The sequence below is a fragment of the Bubalus kerabau genome, chromosome 15 (assembly GCF_029407905.1).
Source record: "Bubalus kerabau isolate K-KA32 ecotype Philippines breed swamp buffalo chromosome 15, PCC_UOA_SB_1v2, whole genome shotgun sequence".
In the NCBI taxonomy this organism is placed as follows: Eukaryota; Metazoa; Chordata; class Mammalia; order Artiodactyla; family Bovidae; genus Bubalus; species Bubalus kerabau.
In genome coordinates this window covers 26,521,230-26,536,215 of record NC_073638.1, presented here as the reverse complement: position 1 = coordinate 26,536,215, position 14,986 = coordinate 26,521,230, and the positions used below count along the sequence as shown (strand labels likewise).

Genomic DNA, 14,986 nt, shown 5'->3' with positions numbered 1-14,986 from the left:
ACACAATTTTTCCCAGCTCAGTGTTCAATGTTGTCACATCAGTAGTTTGCAATCAGCCATGACAGAAACATTTACATCATAGAAATAGGCAAATACTACAAAAATCCCCAACCCCAAAGGGCTTATTGTTAAACATTTAGGAGCTCACTGCTGCTTTCTCCCACCTTTTCCACATACCCATACTCTACTGAATTGTCAGACAACTTGAAATTTCTAGAATATGGTCTTTCAGATGCTGCTGCTTCTGCCTATAACATTTTTTTGTCTTTCCTTACTAATTATGCACACTTCTACCTATCATTCCACTCTCAACTTAAACAGTACCATCTCCTTGAATCCTTTCTTACCCATTCTAAGCAGAGAAGATCGCTTCCTTCCCTGTTAGCACTGCACACTGTTGCTATGAGAACTAGGGATTATTTGTTTATTTTTTTAAACAACATTTGATAACACAAGTTGTTTATGTACATATGTAGTTTTCTTCCTCACCAGACTGTGAACTCCTTCATGTCAAGGATCATGTCTCTATCAAATTTGTCTTCCCATTACCTGTCAGAACACCTGGCATACAGTTGACATTCAATAATTGTTTCTTTAATGAATAAATAGATGAAAAGTGGGAAGATAAATGAGCAACCCCTCATTGGAGGAGAATATTCAGAACAGAGAAGAACTTGAGAAATACTGAGGTGCTTGTTTGGGAGGGTATTTGATGCCATATTTGAACTTCATCTCATAGTAAACAGAGAATGGCTGCAATTTCTCTGACAGGGGAAGTGACCTGTAAAAAAAAAAAAAACATGTTTTAGGATGGTTAGTCTGACAGCAGCGTGCAGAATGAACCTGTGAGGAGAGAAACGAGGCAGAGAGTGTGTGGTCAGATCCAAGGAGATCAGAGCCTCAGGCAAAAAGGTAAAGAGGCAGAATGTGGGCTCAGTTGAGGCACACCTACAGCCATGAGCATCCGGGAGTGCACCCAGAAAGTGAGCATGATTGTCAGAATCCCAGAAAAAAACCAGGAAGGATTTTATTTGCTTTTCTGAGGCATAGAAAACGTAAGCAACATGATGGTTCTCTTCAAATCCTTGACGACCACTCCCAGGGGAGCAGGAATTGGCCAATTTACTTCTGAGTTCTGTATTGCCTAGAAGTCAGATCTGAGACAAAATAAAGAGGAACAGGGCACCTGGAGAAGTGGTGAGTTCCTTATCACACAAAACGATGAAGTGGAACACTCGCGCAGTTGTCATAAAGGGAACTCAAGGATTAGACCAGGTTACCTTTCCAACCCTTGAAAGTCTGTTATTTTAGAAAGGTTTTCATTCCGGTGAGTTTGAGGAGACAGTGTGGCCTGCAAGTATATTGTCCAGGAGCTGGAGTTCCTGGACAAAAAGCCCGGGAAAACCTGAGGCCAGCGTTGGCTGTCCATGCCCAGGGCTGTTTGTGCTATACCTCAGTCACCACGAAGAAGGGCTCCTAGGGCCCCAGACTAGTGGCAACTCCAGGTTAAAAGAAGTCTCGGATCCTCCCTAGCCCCAGGGAGACAGGAAGAGACTAAGAGAGGGTGTCATCAAGAAAACACCCACAGCAGCTTTCCTTCTCCCTGACCCCTCTTCTCACTCTCCCAACTACACAGGTGCCCCTTCCCAGCCTTAAAGATGATCTCACGATGTCTTCATCCACTGAGATCCTCAGCTCAGAATTTCCTCTGCCTTTTCACTCTCCCAGAGATATGCCATGAGTGCCCTCCACAAATGTTCTTGATCCCATTTCCTTTCTCCCATTATCTTGAGACTGTTCCATTTTTTTCTATACCAAATTCTTCCTTGTCTGGCCCAAAGCATTTAAGATGGTTTTTTATGCTGGAACACATATTCCCTCTGATGACCACTCTGCTTCTCTTCACCACCCAGACTTTCAAAGATGGTGCTTTACTCTTGCCACCCTGAACGCTGACCCTCTCCTTGCAGCTCACTCCTTCCTTGCGGCCTAGCTCTGGCTCCAAGCTGCTCTCTTGAGGAATGCTGTCTGTGCAAAGTAACAGAATGAGAATGAGCTCTGGAATCAGAAAATGTGAGCTCAGAGTCTGGATCAACTCTTTACTCTCTGAGCCTCACTTTCTTCATCGTAGTTTTATGAATATCAGATGAACTAATAGATAAGGAAGACCCCCTCCACACACACACTGAAAAGCATTATGCAAAATGCTAGTGTCAACTGAAACCACTGTCCCAAAGATGGCTAATGACATGTCAACCACTTGTTTCAATGGCCTTTCCTCAGGTCTCAATCTCATAACTTCTTGGCTACATTTAAATCGGCTGACCCTGTCCTTTGTGAAACTCTTTATTTTCATGATTTTTTTTTTCATTTGTTTCTAGGAAATTGACATGTTACCCAGTTACCTTTCTGAACCCTCTTCCTACCCCTAATAGCATCATTCCTATTAAGGTTTTTCCATTTTCTACTGTTATGCCTTCACTTAGAATTAAAGGAACAATTTCTTTCCTAAGTGTCTGACTATCTCCTCTGGGTCTGTAACCAGTTCCAAGCCTTGGTCCCAGCTTTGCAATTCTGCTGGGTTTCTCCATCTGGTTTTCCTGCCAGACTCTTCAACACTTCATTGTTGACACAAGGTAAATCAATACATCTTTGTAGATTCTCCTGACAAAGCAGTTTGAAAAGGCCAGACACTGAATGATTATTCGTCAGCCCTGCAAAAGACTGTACTTACCATCAGGGACTACCCCCAAAATGCCAATCAGAGAAAACAATATCTTTTACATAAACTTCATGCTATAAATTATAGCATCTGTATTGAAGCATTAGGTGGAGATATCTGCTCCCAAAGAACTTTTGAATTGTCAAGGCATCTTATGGGTTGACAATTCCGTGATGTTACCCATCTCTCTGGGTCCTAGGTTCTAGATTCTTGAGGGTGACTGTGGCCAAATTCTATAAACTGAACTCCTGGGTCCTTCTTCCTTCTCAAAGTTTCCTTGATGGATAAACAATGTGTTTACTAGAAGAATAATTAGCACAGTTATCATCAGATGACATTTTCCTGGCCTGAACCAAAGAAAACCACTTAACTCCTCCATCTGGCTCAGATATTCTGTCCTTCTGGAAAATTCTGAATCACATCAAAGGGCAAAAATCTATTCTTTATGTATAGAAAATACGTGTAATTTTCCCATGTTTCCCTCCTCCTAGCCTGGCTAATTTTTATTAATGGTATGTGTTTAATAAATGTTAGTTTTCTGTCCCTGTTTCCCTTTTTGCTATCAGTCTGTAAGTGCCATGAGAGCAGGGACTCTGCGTTTCTCATTTTCTGTACCCACACACTAAGCCTGTCCACCTATCCATCCACATACAAACACATATTAAATGGCACATGATATTTTTCACGATTTTAAAAAAAGTTTACTTGGAGGATAATTGCTTTACAATGTTGTGTTGGTTTCTGCCATACTACAACTATGAATCAACTCTAAGTATACATATATCCCCTCCCTTTGGAGCCTCCCTCCCACCCCATCCTCAACCCAACTCCTCCAGGTTGTCACAGAGCACCAGGCTGAGGTCCCTGTGTTAGACAGCAACTTCCCACTGCTGCTGCTGCTGCTGCTAAGTCGCTTCAGTCGTGTCTGACTCTATGTGACCCCATAGACGGCAGCCCACCAGGCTCCCCCGTCCCTGGGATTCTCCAGGCAAGAACACTGGAGTAGGTTGCCATTTCCTTCCCCAATGCGTGAAAGTGAAAAGTGAAAGTGAAGTCGCTCAGTTGTGTCCGACTCTTAGCAACCCCATGGACTGCAGCCTACCAGGCTCCTCCATCCAAGGGATTTTCCGGCCAAGAGTACTGGAGTGGGGTGCCATTGCCTTCTCCGGCAACTTCCCACTAGCTATCTGTTAATATTTTACACATGGTAATGTATATAAGTAACAAGCAGCTCATGCAGCTCAATATCAGAAAAACAAACAACTCAATCAAAAAAATGGTAAATGGGTGGAAGACCTAAACAGACATTTCTCCAAAGAAGATACACAGATGACCAGCAAACACATGGAAAAATGCTGAGCATCCCTCATTAGTAGAGGAAGGCACATCAAAACTACAATGAGGTATCACCTCACACGGGTCAGAATGGCTATCATCAAAACATCTATGGTTTTTAAGTAGAAAATATCTAGGTTAGTGATATGGGAGGAGAAGGCAGTGGCATCCCACTCCAGCACTCTTGCCTGGAAACTCCCATGGATGGAGGAGCCTGGTGGGCTACAGTCCATGGGGTCGCTAAGAGTCGGACACGACTGAGTGACTTCACTTTCACTTTTCATTTTCATGCATTGGAAAAGGAAATGGCAACCCACTCCAGTGTTCTTGCCTGAAGAATCCCAGAGATGGCAGAGCCTGGTGGGCTGCCGTCTGTGGGGTCGCACAGAGTTGGACACGACTGAAGCAACTTAGCAGCAGCAGCAGCAGTGATATGGGAACATCTGGCTTTAAAGTGGGATCATGAGGGATCAGGTACAGTGGCTCTTGCATTGAATTGTGGAGTGTGCTAATATTTAGTAGTTGCATCTGAATGTAGCAACCAGAATCCTCAACCTATTGCCCCATAAATTTTCTCTCTAGTCCCATCAGTCTACTTATCTGATCCTTTAACATTGACCAGGACCCATTTCCTGCTTGTGTGGCTGGGTAACCCTGAACCAGCAGTGTGTTGGAGGCTGTTCATGCAGGATAGTGGGAATCCATTTTACACATCTTGCCCCAGTTCTGTGTTCAGCAATATCATGCTGGCAGCTTGAAATTGGCAGTGTGGAAGTATTTACACCATGGAAACTGGCAAACACTACAAATCAGGGCTTTCTTTTCCCCCAGAGAGCCTGCTGTAAAACACTTACCAGCACACCACTGATGCCAACACGCTTCCTGTTTATCTCTTGGCATAACTGGCTTCTTCTAATCCATAAATTTCAGCTCAAATATCACCTCTTCAGAGAGATCTTTTTATCTGATCTTATCCCCCACCCCAGCCACCTTCTATTGTATTATCAACTTCTTCTTCAGAGCACTTATACCAATCTGTAACTACCTTGTGTGTGTATTGTTTGGACTGGTCTGTAGCTCAACTTGCCCACTAGAAATCTTGTTTTGACTTGTTTACTGTTGGCTCCCTAACATCTAGTGAAGGGCCAGACACATGGTTGGTGCTCACAAAATATCTCTGATGAATGAATAAAAGGAATAAATGGTTCCAATAGTTCAGGCATTAGAAAGGCAAAGCATATATGTGTTTATACCTTACAATACATCCTGAGTGCTTTGGGGGGGGAGGCGGGTGAGGGTGGTGAAGGAAGGTTTTATTACTTGCAGCTAGTAATAAGAAAACCAAGATCTTTCTAGAAACAGTATCTCTCATCCTGAGCGTTTAGAGAGTGTTTTTCATTGTATGCCCAGGACCAAGCACAGTGCCCAGAATTTTCAGGATGGATAAAACTGGGGATTATCTAATTCATTTATCTTTCCCTATAACACCCTAGGGGCTTCCCAGATGGCTCAGTGGCAAAGAATCCACCTACTGATGCAGGAGAAATAGGAGGTGCGAGTTCCATCCCAGGGTTGGGAAGATCCCCTGGAGAATGAAGTGGCGACCCACTCCAGTATTCTTGCCTGGAGAATCCCATGGACAGAGAAGCCTGGTAGGCTACAGTTTATGGGGTCACAAAGAGTCAGACATGACTGAGCAACTCAGCACACACTCACATAACACCATGGAGAACTCCATTCCTTTGCCTTCATCAGCAACATGCTGCTGCTAAGTCACTTCAGTCATGCCCGACTCTGTGCGACCCCATAGACAGCAGCCCACCAGGCTCCCCCGTTCCTGGGATCCTCCAGGCAAGAACACTGGAGTGGGTTGCCATTTCCTTCTCCAATGCATGAAAGTGAAAAGTGAAGTCACTCAGTCGTGTCCGACTCCCAGCAACCCCATGGACTGCAGCCACATAAAACACTACTATTTCCTTCTGAGAAAGCAAAGTCTCCAAGGCAGGAAGAGTTCCTCACCACTAGGAGTGCTAGAAAGCCAGAGAAGGCATCAATTTGTCTCTGTATCTATAAAAATATCTGTATTTTTCTTCTCTGACTAGGTCACAGCAATTCATTATGTCACCCTTAGGCAAGACACCAAAGGGGGATGAGAGGGTCCATGGTCCCATCTCTTCCAGCCAGCGGACTGCCTCAGAGATAGCTTTGCTTACATGACTGAATAGCTGTAAGTCACCTTGGCCCCAGCCTCCTGGAGAAGGCGAAAGAAGTTTTCGAAATGTTTTCCTGCCACACGGATCACTGCATTATGCATGAGGGCAAACCCAGGGAACAGCAAATCATTGTGGGATGGAGGGGCAGGGTTCATGCAGAAAGGAAAATCGAAACTTTACTTGCCTTCTCCTCGTGATGGTTTCCCTCAATTGATAATTAGTGTTATATTATCTCACATCTTTAATAGGTTATTGATGCCTTTGGCAGCGATATAATCCTGGTGTCAAGAGTAATTCTTTCTTTCTATTAGGCTGCGCTGACCGCACTCAGGCAAGGCAGCTTGGACACAGGGTCTGGCTGATCCAACTCAAATCAATTCGATCCAGTACTTCTCTGGGCATTGACATGCAGGAGGAAAGAGGTATATTCACAATTTGCCTTAAAAGCACAAGAAGGCATGAGACTTGGGAGTCTAGTAAGTGAATACAAGCTGAGGAGGTCTTTTCTGTTCATCATCTTTGGGTGGAAGATGCCAAACCCCCTGCTGCCATGTTCTTGGTACTCACTGTGTGAGCTGGAGGTGCTCCCAACTTCAGAAATGGAAACGATCCACTTTGTCTCAGTCAGCACCGCCTCTCCTAGGTGGGTTTTCTCCCCTTTTCCAGTTCCTCTTTTTCTGTGGGCAGTAGTGCTTCTGGTCCAGAGGACTCCAGACAATCCACAAAGCAGAAATACCTTCAAGTATCCCAAATTAGACAACTAAGAGTTGAGTGGCTAAAGGGGCTGGAGGTCTTTGAATATGCATCCTGGGTAGACAACAAAATTCCTGAACCATGTGGAAATGGCCATTGAGGTCAGATTCATGTATCTCAGGGGATCCCAGCGAACTTCCAGGAGAAGCTGAGGAACAGCAACCAATTCAGGGTTCTACAAACTGAGGATTTACATATTTCAGAAAATCATGATCTTGTAATAAGAAACTCCTTTTCTAGAAAGCTCAGAGTCTTTCCATCTCACCTCCCTTATAAGGGCATAAGCACTGGTATTAAAGTGAAAAAAAATACCTGAGGCCTGGACTGGTCATTTAGAAGCTGTGTGACCTCGCTTAAGTTGCTTCATCTTTCTGAACCTCATTTTTTCCCAACAGTGAAATGAGAACAACTATAAAAACTCTGCATTCCTAACAGAGTGTAGAGGGACAAGTGAATGAGATGATACATAAAAGAGACACTTGTAGCCAAGTGCTGCATGAACTCCAGGGAATCTTTGATATGCCAGGACCATTCCCTTCTTCTAAGAACAGAGCTTCCATCTCTAAGAAATGTTCCTTCCCCAAAACAAGCCTTGTGATTTGAAACAAACACAATACTATATATCAGATAGATAACCAACAAGGACCTACTGTTTAGCAAAAGGAACTCTACTCAATATTCTGTGATAACCAATATGAGAAAAATAATCTAAAAAAGATTAAATATATGTATATGTAAAACTGAATCACTTTGCTGTACACCTGAAACAAACACAACATTGTAAATCAACTATATTCCAATAAATTAAATGCTTAAAAATAAAAAAAAAAAAAGAAAAAATCTGCCGAGTTGTTACTCTATGTGAGTATCTGCCCAGATCCAGCCAGTCATGGCAACCCTCTCTGTGGCTGTCATGGTTGACTGGGATGGCCCTAGGGGGGAGCATGAAACCCCAGTGAGGCACTGAGAGCCCCTCCCCCTGGGTTTTAACCTTGCTAAGAGAAAGATTATGAAGCAGTTTCCTCTGGGAGTAGAAGCTATTGGATGTGAGGCATGGAGATTGTCATAGCTTTGTTCCCTAATGCGTGAAGGAAGTCTGACTGCTGAGGGAGAAAATAGAGCTAGAACTCAAAGGAGAGATGAAATGCAGAAAGAGATCCATCTCGTTCAGATTTTCCTGTGGGTCCAAACGAAACCCCTCTCCTTCATGGCTTGAAAGGATATTCCATCAATATCCTTCCAGTACATTCCTCTTTTTCGCCTAAGTCAGTTTTTGTTATTTCTGTCACTTACAACCAAAAGAGGCTCAATAAAGAAATTGCAATTCATTATTCAGGCTCCCAGCTCCAGGCCGAGCTTGGATCATACATTCTGCTCTCTGCCTCACAGTGTATAGGTCTCCTTCTCCAGGGCCATTTCACTTGCTTTGTCATTCGTTCACTCCACCAAGAATCTATGAGCTTTCCGTATGTGCCAAGCATCCTCTCATCCCTCTGGGCTCTGCATATAATCTAAAGAAGACATTTGGGTGCTATCCAGAGGAAACTAACAGCTCCATACCTTACAGGCATCCAGTCAATAGGTCAAGTCTAAATATTTAGCCTGATGCTCTCATTTATTTGTTTTCTTTTTCTGTAGCATCTATTTACGTAGGATTCTTCAAATCCTTCATGGAATGGAATAGGTTATAAGTCACAAAAAATTGCTGAGCATCTACTGTCGACTGGGAACTATTGGGGAAAAAAAGACATGCCTTTGCCCTTGAAATGTGTAGAGTCTTGCTGAGCAAACAGAGCAAAGCTAGAGAACAAGTCAGAAAAATCAAACCTGGCAATTTATGGGGCACAGATCATACGATTTCAAACAATCAGAGAAGGGAAGTATTTGATAGACTAAGGTGTTTAGGATAGAATTGAAATAGGGTATACCCTGCTGGATTTTCTTTTTCAGACAGCACAGTAATTAATTTTTAAAACTAGCTGATATCATTGAAATTCAGGAGATTTCATATTTTTAAAAAATATAGATTTCTTTTTTTATATATATAGATTAGGAGAGTTGGTAACAATTCCATTTGGCCATAATCCACTGGAACCAAAAAACTGTTGCCCCCTTCAGAAAGGGCAGCCATGTCTCTGTTACCATCTGACCAGTTTGGTACATTTAGATTCCTCAGCCTGGTTCCCAAAGACGTTTGAATTTGATACCTAAAAACTAAGTTGGAGTTCAAAATGTCCCAGCTCCCCAGAAGCCTCAAAGAAGGGACCTTAGGGACAACTCATATCTAAAGTTCAGGCCCACCTTCACAGGCACCCAATTTAGCATTTTTAAAGTGTCATTGACCAAAGTGCCCTACACCAGCCAGGCTGTATTCACCCACCTGGCTCCAGGTGAACAGGAGCCAGGGGAAAGATTCTCTAGGAACATAAAGACGGAAGCATCCTTCATCAAGTCATCAACCATTACATGCCTGCCACTCAGAGCCTCAGACTTTCTTCAGCCCCTCTTCCTCCTTCTTCTTTTTCTTCTTTTAAATGGCCACATTTTCTCACCTTGTTGCATTTGAAAGCAGATGATACAGAATGAAATTCCTCTGGCGGCTGTATGTGCGGGAGCGCGCAAAAGTATTTATGAATCCTAAATGAAGCTGGCTGCAGAGCCCAGGAGCTCCAGCAGAGCCCGGCGTGTGTGCCCGGCGGAGTCTGATCTCTTACACAGGAAGCTGCGTTTGATATCTCATTTGTTGGCCGTGTTCCTCACAAAGCCGAGTGCTGTTTAACCCACTTTCACAAAGCAGAAGAAAATAAAGAAGAGGCTGGGTGAGCAAGGGAAGGCCGTCCCATAAAAACGCCCTGGAGTGGTCAGAAGAGATGCTCACAGGGCGTGTGGAAGGTGCTGCCACCCTCTGGCTGGGTGTAGCATCACACCTGCTGGATCACGTGGGTACCCCTCCCCTCTCCTTGAGGTCCTCTGCTTCTAAACTACCCTGAAATCCTGGAATTGTAGATGAAATCAGACTGGTTTGTTTTTTTATTTAGGTCCTTAGACAAAGATGTTCTTTCTCTGCTTCCGGTTTCATAAGAAACTTTTCGTGGGTAAACCAAGACCCCCCCTCCAACCCTGGCCTAGGAGAGACCCAGCATGTAGTCGTGCCTCAATCCACCTCTTCCTGCTAGATATTCAGCCCACGCATGACAAAGACTTTGGCAAAATGCTAGCAATCAGAAACCCGCTCTTCATAGACATAAAAAGAGTCAGTACATAGGTCTCCCCAATAATGATAGTCTACATGCATTAGCATATATTTCCTTGAGAAGTGAACTATCAGAGTATGTCCCTAAAAGCAATTCATTCTATTTACAGCTTTTCTGAAGCCCCCGAGAGGGAATCATCTCAGAACACTGCAGACAGCACACTGAAAATAGTGAAAAACATTCAATTTGGAAACAATTTTACCTCGATCTATCTTTTTTCTTTTTTCATCTGTGAGTCAGCCCACTGCTTCTGTCCCTTCCCCTACCTGGAGGTGGTCCTCTCCGTGCTCCCTCCTGGGGTCGCCATGAGGACAAGAATAATGCTGTATCCCCAGAGTGTGGCCAGTGGGAGACCAAGGAGGACACCCCATCTTTTTGTTGTGGTTTTTTTTTTCCAGTTTGACTGAGATTTAATATACAGTACTACATACCTTTAATTGTAAATGATGGTTTGACTCACATGCATCATGAAATAATTACTACAATAAGTTTAGTGAACATCCATCATGTAAATACAAAAGAAAAAAAAGAAAAAAAATATTTTTTCCTTGTGATGAGAACTCTGAGGGTTTGCTCTCTTAAAATCTCTCATATAACATACAGCAGTATTAATTACATTAATCATGTTGTACTTTATACCCTTAGATGTTTTCTATCTTATAACTAGAAGTTTGCAATTTTTGATTGCCTTCATTGAGTTCCGCCCAACCCCTCTTCACCTCTGGTAAGTACAAGTCTGATCTCCTTTTCTATGAGTTTGCTTGTTTATTTTTGAGGTGTAATTGACCTACAGTACCATTTTAACTCTTTGGAGGACACCACATCTTTCCTCCTGGTGGAAAACACCTCATTCCCATAACAGAGGAAGGCTGGTGACAGGGGCAGAGAACAGAGGGTGCATCTGATCAGCAGTGGTGCTATTGCTACCGTGTACAGATGACTCTCCAGGAGCTGACTGCTGCTTTTTAAGCAGTGTCAATATGGATGTTGCACCGTATTACCCCATCCTCTGGGCTAACAATAAGATTGGGTGACCACGTCAGGGCTTCCCAGGTGGTGCTAGTGGTGAAGAACCTGCCTGTCAACACAGGAGACACAGGAGACCCAGGTTTGATCTCTGAGTTGGGAAGATCCCCTGGAGAAGGGCATGGCAACCCACTCCAGTATTCTTGCCTGGAGAATCCCACGGACAGAGGAACCTGGTGGGCTACAGTCCATAGGGTCGCACAGTCAGACACAACTGAAACAACTTAGCACACAACCATGTCAACAGTGAGAAAAGGGGAGCAAAGAAGTATCCCTTTGATTACAAAACGCCCAGGTACCAGTACAGCTGAAGAAATCACTCAACTCTTAGGCATGTACGCCCTTCCCAGGTGGCTCAGTGGTAAAGAACTCGCCTGCCAGTGCAGGAGATGCAAGAGACACAGGTTCAATCCCTGGGTTGGGAGGATTCCCTGGAGAAAGAAATTACAACCCATTCCAGTACTCTTGCCTGGGAAATCCCATGGACAGAGGGGCCTGGCGCGCTACAGTCCATGGGGTCACGAAGAGTCAGACACGACTAGGGGCTGAGCACACACATAGGCACGTGCTGCCCGAGAGAGGACCAAGAGGATGGCAGGCCTTGCATCTTCAGCGAAGCCAAGGGCATCACAGACTGGACTAAGTGAGTGGTAAATGCCTACTACCTGCCCACAGCCATGCTCTGAATAGGAAGGAAACAGAATAAATAAATGCTAAAATACCATTTTTGCTTTTGAAAGAAGTGAGCAAGGCAGTCAGAGGTAAGCCACGCCCAGTTGTGGGAGGTAAATACCCTGGATTCCGAACTCAGGAGACAGAAGGTAGGACCTGCCATGTTCCCTTGGCAAGACAGCTGGCTGCTCTGAGACTTCAACTTCCTCTGCTGATACTAGTCCAGTACGTCCCGTAGCTTCTTAGGAGGAGGAAATTAAAAATGCAGTGGTTTTCAAGTCAATAGTGCTATCCTTTTTCAAAAGAAAAATTATATATGAAACTCTAGTGAAAATGCAGATAAAAGCTGAGCTGTTGATTTGGGAGGGATAGGGGCATGGAGCTCACCACCTACGCTGTCTTTCCTTGCCCCCAGAGTGGCTTCTGGGGCACCCATGAGCACTCTATACCTCTGAGAAGTGTAACTTGAAGGCCAGTGAGATAATGGTTTGAAACTGTATTATTATTTTTATTAATGATCATACAAACTGGCCATTAGTACAGGTGACTGTAGGAATCAAGAGAAGGGAGAGATCAATATGGGCTTAAGTGTTCAAGTAACAGTAGAACTCGCACTGATCCTTAAAGGATGGCAGGTGTCTGGCTGGGACAGAGGCTGTGGGGTGGGGACTCCAAGTGGGGTGGTGGACATGAGATATCACCTGTGCTTCTCAGGGCAGGGCACGGGGAGAGCCCATCTGGTTAGAGATGACCATGTGTTTGAAGTGGACGAGGGAGCATGGGGTGGTTTAAGCTGCTTCTTTAGGCAGATGAATGATGATACAGGGTAGGGTTTTATATGGCAGCCCCTTTGGGAAGCCTATACCAGGAAGGAGCTGGCTGGGAAGGGTCCTGAGGGTAGTTAGCCTGGCTTTGCTGTTTGACTCTAGATGGACTAATTCATTGCCTTGAACAGTACTTGTTTGAGGAGTCAAACTTCTGGCATCAACGTCCATTTGCTCTGCTGATTTTTGCTCTGGACTCCGAGTCCGAATCCTAGTTACCATGTCACAGCTCCCCATGTGCCCTGCTCTCCTCTGCCACTAACTCAGGCGTGTGGAAGTTCCCTACCTCCATGGAAGCATCTCCTAGAAAGTCTGCTTCCTCAGAATCTCAGTCTCTCCAGATCCCCTTGGAGCCCTCGTGGTGGCCCCTGTAGGGCCCTGTGCCTGAGGGGAGGGCTGTCCCTGCCCTGCCTTCTCCACTGCAGTCCTTTAAGGCCCCAGGAATGATTGACCTTCCCTGTTTGTCTCAGAACACCTTGTTGTCTTGTCCTCTTTGAAATGCCTGACAGCAGCAAATGCTTGGGTCTAAAAGCAAAATAATGAAATCAAATGAAAGCTCCCCAATTTCTCAAGTGCTTGTCCTTGGTCCGGTGTGGTGCACGGCATGCATTATTCAGAGAGGAGCAGCTGTATTACCTGAAGCAGAAATTCTGTTTTTCAGGTACCAGTCTGGAGGGATGACTGGAGTAGAGCTGGATGGCCTGCCCAGTGGCCCGTGGGTGCTTTGGGAGCAGAGGAGGGTCAGCTTTGGTGCTGGATCCCACAAGGTCATTGAAGTAGCTTGTGTCCTCTGCCCAGTCATGGGAACAGATAGGTCAGTTACCCCAGTCTGAGAGGGAGGGAGGTCTTGAGGGGTAGGGCAGATGCCAGGAAGGAAGGAAGGAGAGATTGTGCAAACTACGTGACTGGAAGAACTGTCAACTGCACCAAAGTCCCCCAGAGAGAGGGCCCATACCCATATCATAGCCTCTAAATGCACAAGCTGCATGAAATTAAAGAGTACAGATTATCTTCTAAATGAGATAGCTACAAAATTGAAATATGGTGGGTGAGGGGGTGGAGAGGGTCCACCAGGGAGGCTTGTAGTCTAATCTCAGTTACGCATCCACTTCCCATAAGACCATTATGCTCCCTTGCCTATTTACCCGTGACTTACTGAGGCCCTTAAAAGAGGGAATGTATTTTAGTCCCAACCCTGCATTGTCAGGCTTGATCATGTGACTTACTTGGGCCAATGGAACGTTGGACAGTGTTGCTCTAAGAAGTATGGTGCTTTCACTGGTTCTCTTGCGTTCTCTTGCTTCATTCCTTATACTGTCAGAACAGCAGGTCCCAAATTAGGTTCAGCTTAAGTCCAGGAATGAGAAGACACATGGAGAATATCTGCAACTGCCAACATGCTCTGTGAACAAGAAAGAAATACTTGTGATTCTGAGCCACTGAGATTTTAGGGGGCGTTTGTTACCATAGCAAAGCTGGCTAATATAGTTGATGTCAATCAATGATGAGGAAATTAATCATGTCTGCCTTGAGTTAAGCTTTTTTAAACTTGATTTGTTTATTTAATTGATTGTTGTCATCTTCACTTGGGGTGAATAGCATTGATAAATAAGAAGGGTTGTTTGTTTTAATGAATCCATAGAAAAATGTTGATATTTACAGAATCCACATAGTATAATTTGACAAGTCCTATGGCTGGACTTCTAACTGAATTTCCCTTCATTCATGGTTGAGTAGGTCTAAACAGAGTGTGTGGTTGTCCATTCTCTGCCCTTAACTGCTGAGAGCATATTCACCAATCCTCTCCAGAATCCTACCAACTTTATGTGGACAGCCATCCTTCAACTGTGACTTAATAAGTATTGTCTAAGCCCTTACTATGGAGAAGGCAATGGCAGCCCACTCCAGTACTCTTGCCTGGAAAATCCCATGGACGGAGGAGCCTGGTGGGCTGCAGTCCATGGGGTCGCTAGGAGTTGGACATGACAGAGCAACTTCACTTTCACTTTTCACTTTCATGCCTTGGAGAAGGAAATGGCAACCCACTCCAGAGTTCTTGCCTGGAGAACCCCAGGGACAGGGGAGCCTAGTGGGCTACCGTCTATGGGGTCGCACAGAGTTGGACACGACTGAAGTGACAGCAGCAGCAGCGGCAGAGAGCCCTTACTATGCCTAAGGCCTTGGGAG

General features: G+C 44.6%; 1 long non-coding RNA gene across 1 annotated transcript; it reads right to left on the bottom strand.

Moving 5' to 3' along the window:
- Positions 1 to 395: 395 nt before the first annotated feature.
- LOC129628563 (uncharacterized) lies at positions 396 to 14,249 on the bottom strand. Its single transcript, XR_008702825.1, has 4 exons — positions 14,026 to 14,249; positions 9,576 to 9,806; positions 6,838 to 7,006; positions 396 to 781 (listed from the first exon to the last, which is right to left on the bottom strand). It is a non-coding gene; the product is annotated as an uncharacterized LOC129628563 (long non-coding RNA).
- Positions 14,250 to 14,986: the final 737 nt, after the last annotated feature.